Source organism: Passer montanus, unplaced genomic scaffold (assembly GCF_014805655.1).
Source record: "Passer montanus isolate IOZ18808 unplaced genomic scaffold, ASM1480565v1 scaffold7, whole genome shotgun sequence".
Lineage (NCBI taxonomy): Eukaryota > Metazoa > Chordata > Aves > Passeriformes > Passeridae > Passer > Passer montanus.
The window spans coordinates 11,790,009-11,802,729 of NW_024372147.1; the positions used below are offsets into that span (position 1 = coordinate 11,790,009).

The 12,721-nt window shown below is 34.1% G+C and overlaps 1 protein-coding gene across 6 annotated transcripts in view; it reads right to left on the reverse strand.

Moving 5' to 3' along the window:
* The window catches only part of KDM4C (lysine demethylase 4C), a 235,837-nt gene that overhangs the window by 150,621 nt on the left and 72,495 nt on the right, over positions 1-12,721 (reverse strand). The window lies entirely within an intron of this gene.

Below are 12,721 nucleotides of genomic sequence, written 5' to 3' on the forward strand. Positions count from 1 at the left end.
GGAGTCATAATTCAAACAGATTAAAAAATACAGTGTCTCTCGTGTTTTCTAAAATGTTATTATAAAGGTAAAAAAAGGTTCTTCTTTTCTTAGCTACAGGAAATGTAATTGCAAACTTTTTAAAACTCACTATTTAGCAACAAAATATTTAATAGCTGCCTGAGCTCAGCATTTGACCTAGAAATGATTTTCAGAAGCAAACCCCAGCTGAGCTCCTGTGTTTACAATCACGATTACGATTGTCCAATTTTCTAAAAGCAAACATAGCCATAGAGTATAAATTTGTCTCCAGTGGGTATAAGTCCCGACACAGACTGAAGAAATCCTCTTTTATCCAGCCAGTTCTCATATCTTGTAATGAGTCCTATCACACAGTGGAGTAATTAAGAGTTGATTTTATATAGGAGAACAGCACAGGGGCTTACTCATGACACAGGTATAAGGCATCTATAATGAAACACTGCAAGAGAAAAGCTAGGGGGAAAAGGATTACTTACAGTCTTTATCTCAAATTACAGCAGGCTTTGTTTGCTAATACCATTAACTTACTGGGTCAATTTTAAACCTTGGAACCTATTTACACTGCAGAAAAAGACTTCTCTTTATGCACAGAAATTGTATTTAGTGTGACTACAATATACCACTTTATTGACTATATTCATGTTATAGCATAAATCTTTTTGATTCAGATGTGTGGCTTAATACATATAAATACAAAACTCCAGTGGATAAAACACAAGTCAGAATGAAAGTGTCAGACATTTTATAACATACCTATACAATTACCTGGTGCTTAAAAATTGTTAAACTTTGCTTGTTCCCAGAGAAAGCTCACATGGCCAAATAATTTTTATATACTGTTAAGTTTATCACTAGTAAAACAATTCCCAGCAAAAGGTACAGCATGTATCAGAATACAAAGGGTAGCAGTTTAATCGCAAGCAGGAAAATCACACAACTGGAGTATTTTAAAATGTTGTAGTGAAGTGCTGATGCCACATTTCACGATGTAAGTCCTACCATATTTTCCTGAAACCTCCTAGTGAAAAAACCACATTGCAACTTTAATTTCACTAGCTGTCTACTCACAGCTAGTTCTGTCTATTTCAAAATCTCCTTTGCAAAACAGCCCAGAAAAACCCTTTATCTACCTGCTCAGACATGAAGAGTTTTCAGCTTTTGTTTTAGTTTTCTTTTTTAAAATGTAGGACAAGAATCTTGTTAAGCAGCATGGGGGAACCACCATTATCTCTTGCACATTCTTGCACTGAATATCGCATTCACTAACCAAATATGCTGCAAGAGTGGTTTTTTTTAACTCATCTTTCTTGCGATTCTCAAAATCAAATCTGCCATATAATTAATACCATGAATGTAATGTATTTAACTCATACTTATTTGCAGCAGGAGGAAAACAATACTGAAGAATGCTGCTTTTTAAGATGTTCACAAGCAAAAGGAAAATTTAACCAAATCTAACAAGTTCTATGCACACTTCACGAGAAAGTATCATAAACTCACTTTTAAAGCATAGTAGTTTTACAATGCCTTACACTGTAGTTGTACCAGTGAAAGTTCCATGACATTAGGAACTTCTGCTTTTTATACTTTTTTGAAGAGCACATCACATCACATATTTGTATCTGTGCTTATGTTCCTTGGTTTAAAATTCACAGACGTGTCTGAAACTGAAATACAAAACTAATAATTTACTACTAATTTATCTATCTGTCTATTTAACACATTAACTTACTAGGGGTTTTTTTTTCCTGACTTCAAATATGTGATACTTTACCACATGAGACAGAACTTACATATCTGTACTGTAAATGAAATAATTTTAACTCATCAATCTTCGCTAGCTGATCACTATCTTTTCATTTGCTGTGACAATGCTCTGTTTCCAGTTGTACCATAACTTATACTAAAAATGTCAGATACATTCATGAGGCAAGCAGTTTTTAATAAAGTCAGGAATTTCAGATAATCCTACATGTATTTTAATAAATATTACATGCTTGCACCTTTATTTTTTTTGCTAACAAATGTATTTATGGACTTTTTAGGTAAAGCCACTGTTTTCTTAGTGACTACTGAAGTCACAGGGTGATTCCATCAATGTAATTTTAAGTTGATCAGTAGGGCTGCTTTGAGAAAAAGGGACTTGCTATATATTAAGATATTATACTGCCTAAATAAATTACCTTGTCGTACAATTTGAAGGCAATTTTTAATTTATGTAGAAAATCACATTCTTCTGGTACCTCCCACACTGGGACCCATTCTCTCTCTAATATTAAATTTAAATAAATACTAAGGTGTTTGCTATTTTTTTTTAAATCAGAGCTATAAAAAGCATTTTTTAGGCTGAGTACAGTAGTGACCATTCAAAATTGTCCTGCCTCTGATGCTACTCCTTAATGATACCTTGTGTATCTACTACAGCACCATCTCACATTCACAGCATCTAATATATGTGATCCTTCTGATTTCACCATCTAGACCCCACAGGCATATCCTCAATTTTTAACAGAATTCAGATAAAAACTTAATAGACACAGAGAAAGTGAAATGACTTGCTAAAATACCACTGTTTGCAGAGCTCTGGAATGGGAGAAAACAATAAATAAAAAAATACTTTCAACATAAAACAAATACAATTTTTAAATACAAATACAGGCAACCAAATATAAGTTTTTCCCTCTCAGGTGCCTTTAAGTAATTTCTTAATAAGATCAGCCATTGTCTGTTATTCGTAAGTAACTTGATAAACTAAAGGCAAACAACTCATTCATATTTTATAACATGAAGAAGTGGCTTTATTAAAAGACACTCTTTCTTTAAAAAATCTTTGATGTTTCCTTGACTTGTGTTTTAAGATATGTATTTGTCTTACATTATAAATCGTAAGTATGCCTCCCATGTCTCAATATGCATTTATGTGATTGTCACTTCCATATTTAACGCTCAGCCTTCTCTTCTGGATGGAATGTTAAGAAGTGGAACTACTACTACACTGTTGTGCACAGACAGCAGTACTGCAAAAAGGCACTGGGGAAAACAGCAGGTGAGGCTGTAGAAGAATGTTGTATGTGAAGCAAGTCATATTGAATAGAGCAGCCTGTAAATCCTACGAAGAACCCCAGTGTAACAGGAAAGAGGCAGGTACTGGGTGGGGTGGTGACCAAAGCCAGGCCACACCACAGCTAAGAAGGCAGCAGTGGCACCAGAGAACATAACCTCACCTGAGCAAAACAGGTGCATAAATCATAGAGAATTCAAGATGAGAAATCTGTGATGACAGCTTGAAATTCAGTGTTACCTTGTCTGTCATATCTCAACAATTAATCCTAGTCAGACTGCTTGAACACATCATGAAATATGCATATGTTAAGGTTGGAGAATGGCTGTAACAAAGTCAGTGAGCAAAATCTACAATGACATGAACACAAATAAAAACAATTCTGCTTAAATTTTTTTTAAATCCCCTTCTCCTCTTACACACTATTGCACTGAGCTTTTCTGTCATGAGAACGAGTATGAAATACAATTACTTTGTATCTACTTTTGCTGTCAGCACCGAGTACTACATACAGGCAGAACAGGCCATTTTTGGATATCCAGTTTGTTACTGAGTTTTCAGTTTTCCTGGATTCTGCTTCTAATAACATGTCAGTGAAGTCTATCTCTATATGAAAATAACTCAACAGATATTTTAAAGCTATGTTTTCCAAAGGGAATCACAGCAAAGGTAAAGAAATCAACCACTTTCTTTTTTTTTTTTTTTTTTTGGGCCTAAAGCCCCAACTACACTTATTTTGTAGACAAAGCAAAAAATCACTAGAGGACTGGAGTTTCAAATCTAGCATTTCATTCCTCAGCCTACTAGATGAGAGAAAGTGTCCCCTAAAGCCTAGCTAGTCCCACCAAGTTGTGCACTGCGAACGCACACAGACTGCTCAAAACCAGCTCCTACAAGGTACATGGCTCCTGACAGTAACTGGCTCCAAAGGGAGCAACACCTTAAGTCTGCTTGAAAAGGTCTTAGCACAGTTCCAAAAGGAGGGATTTTTAAATGGGGAAATGGGGGGAGGGGCCCCCCAATTAAAAAAAAACAAAACTTTAGGAAGTTAATGACCCACAAGAATTTTAAGAACTTCCACAAAAGGGGAAAAAAAAATCTAATATAACAAGACCTCTAAGAAACTACAGCAAAAACTTCAGAGAAAATGACATAGCTACAAGATTCTGGTGGAATCCAACTTAAAGATCCTGATTAGAATTTCCATTCTTTTTAAAATACTCAGAAGGAAACAAAATCTACAAAAAATTAATTTCCACTAGTTCTACTGATTATTTTTCTATATCATTCACCCTTTCAATGTAACTATTGTTTAATGGGTTTTGTAACAAACATATGCCAACATATTGCCAATACTTGTTGGCAATGCCACATGTTGCATAGAACTATTCCTTGAAATTTGAACTAAATGAAATGGCTGCGCACTCTCAGACATGGCTAAAAACAAGAGCACAGCCAAAGTGGGCAAAGCTATCTGGACTGAACACAGAGTGGGAGAGAATGGAAAGGCACAGCAGGCAGAGAAGCACGTGGCTGCACAACACTGCTACAAAAGCCAGAAGGAGGAGAAACCAGCTGGAAAAGATTCAGATAAAGGCAGAGAGAAGGCCTGTATCAGCAAAACAAACTGGGTGGGGGAATAAGAAGAAATTACCTCTGAAACCAGGACCTGGAAGTTACAATGGAGAGGTGACTGATGAAACAGATGTGTGAGCAAGGCAGGATGCTGTACAGCACGCACAGAGACCAGTGACAGACCAGTCTGTAACCATTGGAATATTGTATTATCAACACATTTTTTCCTCAACAAAAAAAATCAATGTATTTTTTACTAAATCCTCAGGACAGATACAACATGAGACAGAACAAGAATTTTGTAACCATTAGTTTTGCACATCTTTGCAGACACTTCCAAATGTAAAGACAGCACAGTGAAGAATATTCTAGGCAAATGGGAAATACCACTTTTAAGAAAAGAGCACACCTATCAGAAGAAATCAATTCTTTTCTTTATTCAGTCACAGAGTTTCTGTGTGCTTGCATGCAAACCACAAAATCCAATTTTTCATGAGCAGTAGCCAATAAAATATTACAAAAGGAAGTTGCAAAAGTGACAAGCTACTATATTCACAGTTTAAGTCAGCTAACTGTGGCTCAAAGTGCTACAAGAAAATAATAAAATTTAAAACTCAATTCACTGACATCTTCAATTGGATACTTTAAGTCTACAAATATTTCAGCCTTTATACATTTTTAATTTAATGTCCCACAGCTGTAAAATACAGATAGTAACACAAACTAATCCACAGGAGTACTGTAATTTTAAAGTAATTTTTATCAAGTTTACTGATGCAACAGTGAAAGTATTACAAAAAATGTCTAGAAGGAATTTTTTTTTCTGGTAGCTGGTTTTAATAGTGAACAGCATGTCTACACATTATATACTCTGATAAAGGAATATGAAATAAATGAACCTTTCCAATGGAGCACAGTCTGTGGAAAAAAAATTCTTCTGTTCATAAACTTAAAGATTACTTATTTACGTAACAAGGGTGAACTGAAGTTGAACTAAAACCCTAGTTTTGACAGACTAATTTTTTTTAAATACTTAATTTTGTAACTTTTCCTGTTCTTTCACACTGAGTTTCTTGATGAGTGTAAGAATGGCCTACTAGGCTGTTAACTGTTCAATTTTAGATTTCTCTAAACAACAAAAAGTACTCAACACCATGCTGTTATGCAATCATGTCAAAATATGAACTGCCTGAAAATCTTAGGCTGACATTTTACAAGCACTTGCCTGTGAAACGCTATGTAAAGGTATGTTTGGTTTGTTTTCATCAGTATGATAGGTTCTTCATGAAAATACCTATTTCCAGACAAAATCACAAAAAAATTTTAACATGCAAACTAAGTAGCAAATCCTACAGTAAAGCACCTCAATGAAAGCGTAACATCTTACAGCAGCTGAACTGTGTTATGTTTGCTAAAATGATTCTTTTCAAATATCTTAGCAGTGATTGTTGAAGAAATTTAACCATTTGTGTACATAGTCTTTTTTAAAAGCATCTGTACCAAGATGATTACAGATGTAATCACAGGTGACTGATAAGGACCTCTTGAATTCACATCAAACAGTATTTCACCCAACTGAATGAATTCAAGGCATCCTAATTTTAGTGTACCATGGGAATTTTTTTTTCATTTCTAATTGCAATTATTCAAACAGAAATGTGTTGTTCTGGTGGTTTGACTTTTGCTGGATGCCAGGGCCACACCAGAGCCACCTTATCACTCCTCTTGTCAACCAGACAGTTTGACCCTCAGGTCACACCAGGTTTCCACAAGAAGATTATGCAGCTCTAGCATAAAAAATTTGAAACTTTCTGGAAGCGTCTGAGTCTGTGTGGATAAAACATTAGAATGGAACACCAAAATGCAGAAGAGAATGGTGAAGATGACAAATGTATTCCTAGAAAATCTCCAAGGCTGTAATATCACTGCCTCTCAGAAGTGGAGCAACTCAGACATGCACAGGAAGAATTTATGCTCACAAACAATACACAAAAGCAACAAGGGAGAATCAGTAAAGAACTGAAAGCAAAATACTTGTTATATGCTAATAACCCATATGTTGAAGAAGAACATGTGCCAAACTTTCTTTTTGATGGAAGATTACATAGGATGAGTGTAAGAAATTTTGCAATACAAATACTGTCAAATTTGTGGTCCACAGATCATGAAAAGCCCTGCCCCTATTTTTTAAAAAAACCTTGAGAGATATCCTTACAGGCTTTACTTATCTTATTCATGTAACCAAATTAAAAATGTTTGTACCTAAATAGTCTAAACTGCACCCTAAAAGATTATACTGTCCCTGTACAGAACTCAGTATATTCATTCATGCACTTCTGTCACAAGTATGGCACTAGAAAAGCTTATCTAATTAACATATATTTCCGTGTCTTTTTAAAGGAGAGATTTAGTATCTTTGTTTCCAAACATATTTTTTCCTCATGTGTAAGTATTTTTAGCAATTGGAATGTGTTAAAATACAGGAAGTGACTTAAATCTAATGCACAATCTGAAGCAAAAAAATCTTCCAGAAGATTAATTTTTAGAAGTATTTATACACCTAAATATGCAGGCAGGTATGTTCTGGAGTTTCTAGAAGTATACATAAGCCTAATTCACAAAAGCTGTCTGCTGTCATTGGCCAAAAGAAGACCTCACCACCCATCAACAAATAAATATATTTTCCCATAATAAAAGAGATTGCATTTTCTTTGCACAGTAAATCCACTAGATAGTAGAAAGATGACTGTGGATTATCATATCAGAGCTTTATGAAAAGTAAACACTAGTTTCCCTAAGGCACCTAAGAATGACACACTGATAATGTTAAAAATAGCACCAAGAAATTTCTAACAATATCAGGTGGGATGATTTTCCTTATCCTACATGCCCTCAAGAATATTTCTCTTTAGCACTCCAATGATAACAATAAAACTTCTTTAAAAATGCATCGTGAATTTACTCCTGTTATAATTTCATACAAGTTATTTACATAAAAATCAACATTTAACTCTAACACTTAATACTATTAGCAATTTACTGCAACAGAAAAATATTATAAATATTATAAACATTAAAAAATCAGTGAGCTTAATTTTCCTTTTCCTTTATGCAACATATTTTACACTGTTAAGGAGAACACATTCTGCCTAGCAGCGTGCTTTTTCTGATCACATGTATTTCTCAAACAACTAACAAAAAGAAGACTGAATAAATAAATGGTCAGATACTGCTGCTTTTTCATACCTAAAAGTTGTTACAAACAAAGCTGAATGATCCACAGCACTTTTGCTTTCAAAGAAAAGTAAAATGGATTGCTCCCATCTTTCCTAGAATTTGTGAAGTCAAACACGGGACCTGGGTTTCAAAGTGAAGTACGAAAATTCTTTCAATACTAAGTGTCTTCTGAAGTCTTAGTGAACCATTTCACATACAATTTAAACCCTTATAATAGCAATTAAATGAAACAAAAATGAATTCAAGGAATCTACTAGTTCAAATGAACTCCAATTAGACTGCATTTAATCCCCTCAGTCAAATATGATTGAATCCTTAATTTCCCTTCTCTGCTAATATTTTTATTGACATTTAATAATTGTTACTTTTGGTCTGATAGTTTAAGTCACCTTTTCAGTAAAAAAAAGCACCTTCAATAAAAACATACTTTACATTCTATTATAATTTTATTATTTAGAACCTCTCACTGGTTGCATCTACTGTGTAAGTTAATTCTGTTAAATGTAAAACAAAAGCATATTACATCCCAGTGATGGCTAAGAAATGTACCTTAGGAAAGACACCTACTTTCCACTTCTCTCACCTTTTTAGCATTGCTTTTCATTTTGTTTGTCTTCTAGTAAACATCTCCTTTCTTGGATGCTGTATCATTAATTCCTCAAAATGCATTTTCATTACCAGCAGCACCACTAGAACTTGTCAACATGCTCATCTTTGTGAGTCTTCTTCAAAAATTACCATTTTTCAGAAATTTCTATTAAGAAATCAGCAAATAATGTCCCTTTTTCCCTACTGTGCAAATTCACACAAGAACATGCAGGCAATAGTTTTACTGGTTGTTTCATGATTCAGTGAATAATGTTTTCCACAAAAAAAAAATTTATATAAGTAAAGTTGGACTAAACAAAGGTGCTTATTACAAATTGACACTTAGGATTAAAATACTCAACCCTATAAAAGTAGGTATGATCTGGTCTTCTTCATTGTTATATTAAATAGCTGTTTCTGTTACTTAGGATTAATTTATTAAATGCTACTGACAAAAAGGCAGTATTTTCTCATTGTTTTAAGTTACATTGTTTTAAGTTAAAGAAATCTTCCCAGTTTTAACTGGGTGTCTACTGAAATTTAAGAAACTGATTTCTTTTTTTTTAAGAAACACAAACAAAGCAGTTCAAAAAATTATTTTAATCTAAAATACATACTAAGCTTTAGCAGCTATGATAATGGCTGATTTGCCAAATTGCAAATAGAACTTAACTTATTGCTTGATGGCCAATAATCATTTGTATAAAGGTCTCACTCATCTCTTCACAGCATGAATGACAAAATAAGAATAAGCATAGCAAGTAAAGAAAAGAACAGAGTGCCAGAATAGAGTAAAAATGTTTTCACTTATTCACAGAGACATAATGTGCTTCTTTATGATCAAGGAGCAGTCATGGAGAAAACAAAAGAACAAGACTTTCAAACACAGCAGTGTAATGAGCTTCAACAAGCTTGTAGTCTATACAGTGCACAAAGCAAAATGGACAATGAAAAGTATGCAGAATTCCAGCCTAAGCCACTAACAATGCTATTTAAACAGAGCGCAAAAAGTTTAGTAAGCATTTATTAAAATTGAAGTTACCCATGCACATAAATGCTTCTGTCACAGAAAGATACAGAATAAAATAAAAATCCCAACCTCCTTTCCCACAATTATCCCACCATTTTTCTCATTATCTCCTATTCCCCTACCTTTTCCATCTATTGCTTTATAGTTACTCCCTTTTTTTTTTTCTTTTATCTTTTTTCTACTGCTGCTAAAGTTATGTTCCAAAGAGGAAAAACCATGTAATGCCTCAGGGAACTTCATGCAGTAAAGAAGGCTCTGGATACAGTGCCATTCACCAATCTGAGTATCACCTTCCTACTGCACACAACATCCCAGTCCCAGAACACTTTTACACACAGGATGCCAAACTGCATGGGCACTTCAGCACACACTGCGTAGTCACACAATTCTCAGCCTGGCTGAAAGCTAGGTATCCTACAGCCACGAAGATAAACATGTGGAAATTCTGTGCCAAATATCACTGTTTGACCTGTTCCTGGGTATGGTCACTCACCACTAAGGTACAGGCAATGAGCTCATTTCTCCATGCTGGTCTTGCCAGGCTACAGTCCCACACAAGGACACCTTGTTCAAAACACAGAAGCTCATGCTTACAAGCTCAGACATCCCCAGCAAAACCCAGAAGAAAGCTGTAACAGGCACACATTCCATAAAAAAACAATGGAAGTAATCTTATTTCCAACATCCTATAACCAGTGTAAGACCCACCTGAACTTAAAGCAAAGATGAAAATTATGTCCGGAAATCAAAAAGGTCATGTAAACCAAGATGTCACTGTCAATAAAGGCTAGCAGAGCTGCCCAAGGGACATAATTAAAACAACTACACTGTAATTAACTAATTAAAGGGCTATGCCAAAGAAATGTTGAATAATGCTTTTATTCAGTATTTCTGCTCTTCTTATATAGGTGTCAGAAATTTATGAATAAACTTGGAATTAGCTGTGCCATAGGCATCAGGTGTCTTAGAAAAGAGACAAAGTGCATTTGATGAGTTTAGAGGCAAAGCAGTTTGAATGACCTACTTCTCCTCTCAACCCCTCTTGAGAGCTTTTACCAAAAAAAATATACTGGACACGTTTAGAGAATGGATTGTTTTTTAACTGAAATAATGGTTTCCATAACTTAAGCCATTAAAAGCTCCCATCAGGAACTTTCTTCTTTTTTAACATACAGAGGCTAAAAATTACATGTATACAAGCTAATTATAGTCTACATTGCAGAGAATAAAATGAGAGTTCACAGAGTCTTTGGAAGATGTCTGAGATTTGGTAGCACAGTTACATATTATAAAATCACATAAAAGGTGCTATCTCTGTCTCAAAATCATTCCTAAATAAAATACCTAACCCCGTTTAGTCTAGGAAACTGCAAAATAGAACACATATGGTAAAGACACAAATCACACAGAACTGACTGAACTCTAACATGGTTTCCCTCTATTGCAGATTTCCCATATGAATTTTACCTAAACACCTAGAATTAAAAAGTAAAGACAGTGTGCTGGCACACAGCACCAAGCACATGAAATTCAAAGATGAATAGCAAATCATCAACACCATTTTGCTGCAGCTTGGGATAAGCTCTTAAGGAACTACCATATTCCCTAAACAGTTTCTGGAGAGTGATCAACATTTTGATTTGTATTGCTGGAAAAAGTTTAAAACTGTTCCTTAAAATATGGTTGTATGTGGAAGATCTTACATTCTTAAAAGAGTATTTTCATTTTTTAATGTATCTTACCTTCAGCAAGACAGCAATAAAATGATACAAGTAGTTTCTACTTAGTGAACTTTTTCAACAATTATTGACTAGGTATGTAAATATATATTTGAAGTTAAGCTTGTCTGATACATAATGAAGTTCCTAATTTAAAAAAAAAAAAAGAAATACAGGATACTAGCATATCTCCTTTTGATTAATCTTAAAAACAGCAATGGGCTAAAGGTCACTGCAGTGATTTTTTCCCAACATTTGAATTCTCTTTCCACAAGAACAAATTATTTAAAATAATATTGAAAAAAGTTATCAAGACTTATAACAAAGCCTGGTTTCATGAATATGAAACTTTGTTCACATTTTTCTTCCAACACTTCCTTAAAAAAACACTCCCTTTGTTTCAAACAAATTTACTAGTTGGCCTCATCTCTCTTATGTATTATCATAGCAAAATAAAAGGCTGTCTATTTTCTGCCAAGTATCTGCTTCTATAAGAGCAATGATTTTATTAAAAAATGCCAAGGAACCCAGCAGTGCTGAGATTACTCCCATTAAGACAGCAAAACTGCAGGAAAAAAAGAGACATCTGACTATAGCCTCAGAGAACATGCACCAAATAGCATTTTCTTAACATGCTCTAATAGATTCAGGCAGAGAAGAGAATTTGATTTGGAAATGAATTATCAGCTGTCACAAAACATGGACATCATTAAACTGAGAAAATATGGCAAACATGATACAACCTATCCTTTTTTAAGCTTAAATCTAAAATACTACCAAATTAATAGTCAAAACACAGTTAAAATTATGTCAAGATAAAAGTTCAATTATAAACCTTTTTTTAATCGTCCTACAATTAGAAATGGTTTTTTTATTAAAAAAACATAAATTCATATTCACTTTTGTGCTGCAACTTCCTCTATTTGTACTTCTGGTAACAGACAAACTCATTAAACAACAGTGTTTTAAGAATATAAAGTCCACATATAAATCCCATTAAAAAAAAATCTAATGGAAGTCCAATATGAAAACTGCTATGCCAAAGATATGGTATAGAAAACAGAAGCCCTAATGCAAAATCAAATGTGAAATCTCACTTAAAAAAAAATAAAATCTATTAACCTATTGTCTCTTCCTGACTTTGGGAATACCATATTTCCAACTCAACAAAAATGGACTTTGCACAGGACTTAATTCTTTTCCTTATGTGAGGCATAAGATTTTATTTCATTTTTAGGAGGCATTCTGGATTAAACATCCTTATTCATATCACAGCACCTTCATGCTGCCGACTGGTAGGAAACTGGAAATAGACTGTATTCCCCTCATAATGCCCCCTTCTGGGAATGTGTACAATACAAACACATAGCTACAGGTCAGCCTTTCATTCTATTCAAGTTAATGTCAAAAATCCATATACCAAATTACTCTGTATCAGACCTGAAAACAGCATTAAGACAGTAGAATAGAATCGGTATCCAAAAGCATGCA